Below are 5,497 nucleotides of genomic sequence, written 5' to 3'. Positions count from 1 at the left end.
AACCAACAAAACTTCTGATTTCCGTCACAGTCTTTGGCTGTTCCCATGCCAATACCGTCTCTACCTTTGCTGGATCCACAGCTATACCTTCCTTAGAGATTACATGACCTAATAATTTCACCTCTTCAAGCCAAAATTTACACTTGGAAGGGTTAGCGTACATCTTCTTCTCCCTCAGCACTTGCAAAACTTGGCGCAGGTGTTCCTCATGGTCCTTAGCATCCTTTGAGTAAATCAGAATGTCTTCGATAAACACTACGACGAATCGATCTAAGAATGCATGAAAAGTCCTGTTCATGTAGTCCATGAAAATAGCAGGTGCATTTGTCACTCCAAATGGCATCACCAAATACTCATAGTGTCCATAGCGAGTCCTGAATGCAGTCTTCTGAATATCCTCAGTCTTCACACTAATCTGATGATAACCCGACTTCAGGTCTATCTTTGAGAATACCGCAGCTCCTCGAAGTTGATCCTTCAAATCATCAATTCTAGGCAACGGATACCTATTCTTGACGGTTGCTTTGTTAAGTTGTCGGTAATCAACACACAATCTAGACCTTCCATCCTTCTTCTTTACCAATAAAACAGGCGCTCCCCAAGGAGAAACACTTCGACGAATAAATCCTTTCGACAGAAGATCTTCGATCTGAGACTTTAACTCCACTAACTCTGCAGGTGCCATACGATATGGTGCAATCGAAATTGGCCCTGTTCCCGGTACGATGTCAATAGCAAATTCGATGTCGCGTACAGGCGGCAATGCAGCTACATCGTCAGGAAAAACGTCGGTGAAGTCTCTCACAATTGGAATACCATGCACATTCGGGTTTCCTTTACCCTCTAGATTCAGCAATGAAGAATACTCTTGAGATCCCTCGTTCAAAGAAACACTAATATGGTTTGCAGATAGATACTCGAAAAGATCCGAGTCAGGAAAAACCACTCTCTTTCGGTTGCAGTCCAAAAGACAATGATAATGAGATAGCCAATCCATCCCTAGGATCACATCTAAGTTCTTGAGAGTTATGCATACTAGATTAGCATGAAAGACTCTATCTCTATATGTCACCGGACAGTACATGCATGCAACATTAGCAAGTAGGGTTTTAGCAGGTGTAGTGACAATAAGATCGAAGCTCAAAGCAGTAACAGGCAGTTTCTGTCTGGTCACGCACTCCCTAGAAATAAACAAATGCGTTGCACCGGAATCGAAAAGTACAGTTAGGAGATTACCGTCAATCTCGCAATTCCCTCTGATCAGACCATCAACTTCTTCAGCCTCTTCACCATCCATGGTGTAAACTCTTGCTTTGGCAGCAGGGCGCTTTCCTCGAGCAGTGTTGACAGACGGTTCAGTCTTGGGTGCCCTACACTGATTGGCAGTGTGTCCAAACTTGTCACAATTAAAGCACTTAGGCCTCGCGTCTGTACACGCATTAGCATAGTGCCCCAGCTTTCCGCACTTGAAACAGTTCACATTTCGGTTCACAGCCTGATCTCCAGAACCACCAGCAGTACCGGCCATAGGTCTGTTAGATCCTGAGGTAAACCCTCTTCCAGCAGGACGTTGATATGGTTTCTTGTTCTGAAATCTCCCTTTCCCTTGGTAGTTTTGAGAACCTGATCTCACTGGTCCTCCCATTCCGGCACGATTCAACCTCTTATTGTTCATCAGCTGAACTTCTGTGGCTTTCTCTACAAGCGACTGAAAACGAATGATTCCCAACGGCCTCACGGAATCCTCAATATCCGGCCTCAGTCCATTGACAAAGCGCTTACACATGTAGCGCTCATCCACATGATCATGGAAAAATTGGAAATGCTTAGCCAATGACTCCAACTTAGCAGCGAATTCAGGTACAGACATGCTCCCTTGACGAAGTGTCAGAAACTGTGCCTCTCGCTCATCCCGAGCGCTAGTTGGAAAATACTTTTCCAGGAATGCGGTTCGGAAAGAATTCCAGTTGATCTCTTCATTGTTGGCTTCCATGATTCCCCTGGCGCCTCTCCACCAGTACTCAGCATCACCAAGCAGTAGATAAGTAACCATGCCAACCTTGGCACCCTCAACAGTTTGCAATACACCGAAAATCTTCTCAATTTCCTGGATCCAGAGATCCGCTTTGTCAGGGTCAGTACCACCCGAGAACTTTGGTGGATCTTGTCTCCTGAAATCATTTAGGCCCTTGTTCTGATCAGAGTTATTTCCCTCTGACGCTGATGCTGATCACGTGCTTCCTCAGCCGCACGTCTCAGAGCATCTTCATTTGCTTGGGCAGTCACAACTTGGGCCATAGTGGCCATCATCTCCGCTAATTGGCTAGTGTTCACTATGTTCTGTTAAATCGGGTAAGAATAAGGGATTAGCATCAGCGTCAGAGGGAAATAACTCTGGATAAGAATAAGGGATTAAATGATTTCAGGAGACAAGATCCACCAAAGTTCTCGGGTGGTACTGACCCTGACAAAGCGGATCTCTGGATCCAGGAAATTGAGAAGATTTTCGTTGTATTGCAAACTGCTGAAGGGGCCAAGGTTGGCATGGCTACTTATCTGTTGCTTGGGATGCTGAGTACTGGTGGAGAGGCGCCAGGGGAATTATGGAAGCCAACAATGAAGAAATCAACTGGAATTCTTTCCGAACTGCATTCCTGGAGAAGTATTTTCCAACTAGTGCTCGGGATGAGCGAGAGGCACAGTTCCTGACACTTCGCCAAGGAAGCATGTCTGTACCTGAATTTGCTGCTAAGTTGGAGTCTCTGGCTAAGCATTTCCAATTTTTCCATGACCATGTGGATGAACGCTACATGTGTAAGCGTTTTGTCAATGGACTGAGGCCGGATATTGAGGATTCCGTGAGGGCACTGGGAATCATGCGTTTTCAGTCGCTTGTTGAGAAAGCCACAGAAGTTGAGCTGATGAAGAATAAGAGGTTGAATCGTGCTGGAGTGGGAGGACCAGTGAGATCAGGTTCTCAAAATTACCAAGGAAAGGGGAGATTTCAGAACAAGAAACCATATCAACGTCCTGCTGGAAGAGGGTTTACCTCAGGATCTTACAGTGTAACGCCCCGATTTCTCGGGTGTCACACAGTAACTAGTTAACCAATTTTCGTAAAGAGTTTTCGTCGATTCACTTATTAATCTTCAATTAATGACAAACCTTTCATTTTACGAAAACTCTTGAAACATAACCTTTCCAAAAACACGCGGAAGTAACCAACATCGTAAAACTTTTTAAATAACCAACTGTAAAGAGTACGAATCAAAGGCCTGAATGAAAATAAAGATTACATCAAAACTTGTTCATTCGAATTTAAGCAATAAAATTGTTCGATACCAACACTTCGGAAACTCTCAACCCCAACAGAAAACAAAAGACTCTCAACCCAAACCCTATTCCTTAGCCTCTTCCTCTGAAGTGTAGTCGTCCTCCGGTATTGGCACGTCACGTAGCATCAACTCCCAAGAATGAGTCATCGCCATTATCTTCACGACCATCTACCCCCCCCCAAACAAACACATAGCAAACAAGCAGGGTCAGGTCCAACAAAAGAATGATAATGACAAAATCAACAACAACATATATAATATAAGTACATTATATGTCTTTTATGGGAAAGAGTCAGTTACTAACGGAATCTCACTTCACACAACCCACCAAAACTTCCATGGCCATAATCACGATCATCCGCAGATGAACAAATCTCGGAGGGGACTCACCGTACAACCCTCAATCATGTGGGGGGACTCACCGTCCGCCAGACTCACCGTCCGTCCACAGAATCACAAGGCGACCGCAGTCAGCCAATCACGTGGGGACTCACCGTACAACCCACAAAACACCCTCGCGTGCAAGGTACCATCGTTCTCATGGTCCATAGTCCTCACCAGACCTATGTCCAATTATTCACATTTACTTGCAAGCGAGTTTATTACACTTTTCTCTTTGTTAAGTCTCTAAAATCAATCCTAGAGTCTTATCATACTCTTTATACAACAACCTTCACAACACAACATTCACGGGTTACAAGGGAATTACGGCTAGGTGAGCGACCCTTGAACCATTAACTCAGAAAATAAATATAATCCACGTAAAGGAACGCAAGAACATTCACTCATGCATAATATATCATCGCAACTTCAACATATTGACAGCAGAAACAACTTTCACAAAAATAGAGCCACAGAATGCATCTTTCAACCAAAAATCACGTATGATACCTTTCTAGAAAGCTATTTTAAATATCTACAACTCTCTAGTTACACACTTGTTCATTTGAGTCCCATAATTAGGTGATATTAGGCCTTAAAGCTAACTGTCCGGAACAGGAAGACAGCAGGTGTGACCGTTACTAAACACGACCCCCAGATCACATTACTAAACCAAAAATTATGATTTTTATATGTCTGGAAAGATATTTCGAAAATCTACAACTTTCATTTTAATCACTTTTTCATTTGATGACGATAAACAGGTAAAAAGGGGCTCTGAAGTCTGCTGTCCAGTACAGGAAACTGGCAGCGAAACTCCCATGGCTCTATGGTTTTCAAAAATAATTTTCCTTCCTTTCCCTTTGATCATGGCAGTCTTGGTACAGCCCCAACAACCCAAATATCCACTCAAAATTTCAGAACCAAACATTTAGCAAGGATCATGTTATAACAAGTGCAAAATAGCACAAAACTTAACAAATACCATGGCAACTCGCATAAAATCATAGATTCAGATCATAAACAACGTTTGAGGATCATATTCATGGCTTTTCAAGAGAAAAATTCCAGCAAGCAAGCATGTACAGGAAATCATGCAAAAACAGTCCAAAACTCAAGTTGTTTCTCATGGTAATTCATGGCATATTCCCTAAAGAACCTACCCATTCCTAGAACCAGCCCTTACCTTTGTCCTTAGGCTTGAAGAAAAGATGAAAGTGAAGAGCAAGGTTCTGGTTTCTCTCCTCTTCTCCCACGCGTGACCTTCCTCTCTCCCTCTCACTCGCAAACTCCTTCTCTCCCTTGCGCGAACACGTCGACGGTGGTGGGGCTTGGGACGGTGACGGCTAGGGTGCAAGGGGAAAGTTTCTCTCACTCTTTCTCCTCTGTTTTACGTGTTTCAGAAGTGTTCAAGGTTTCTTTCTTCAGAATAGTGTGAAAAGAAACCCTTTCCCTCCCAAGACCCTTCATAGCCTGCGTCCCCTCTCTTGGGCTAGGGTTTGTTTTCTTTCAAGCCCAACCCAAGTCAAAACCCTTGACCCCATCACTTAAGAACTTACTCAGAACTGAAACTAATCAAAAACCTCAGTCCTTTTTAGTAATATCACGATCACACTCGGAATTGAAAGGAAACACATCAATTAAATCCGCTGCTACTGTACAGCCAGGACCATCGTCACTAAACCGATGATATCTCGAGCTACAGAGGTCGGAATGACCTGATTCCACTTCGAGAATTTTCTAGACTTAAAGGGCTACAACTCTCATGAAGGAAGTTTTCC

The 5,497-nt window shown here is 43.6% G+C and overlaps 1 long non-coding RNA gene across 1 annotated transcript; it reads right to left on the bottom strand.

Annotated features, from left to right (window-relative positions):
• Positions 1-3,261: 3,261 nt before the first annotated feature.
• Positions 3,262-5,296, bottom strand: LOC130731841 (uncharacterized). The gene is made up of 2 exons (XR_009016842.1): positions 4,903-5,296; positions 3,262-3,503 (listed from the first exon to the last, which is right to left on the bottom strand). It is a non-coding gene; the product is annotated as an uncharacterized LOC130731841 (long non-coding RNA).
• Between the last annotated feature and the right edge of the window lie 201 nt (positions 5,297-5,497).

The sequence above is a fragment of the Lotus japonicus genome, chromosome 1 (genome assembly GCF_012489685.1).
Source record: "Lotus japonicus ecotype B-129 chromosome 1, LjGifu_v1.2".
Taxonomy (NCBI): domain Eukaryota; kingdom Viridiplantae; phylum Streptophyta; class Magnoliopsida; order Fabales; family Fabaceae; genus Lotus; species Lotus japonicus.
This window is presented reverse-complemented; position numbering and strand designations above follow the sequence as displayed.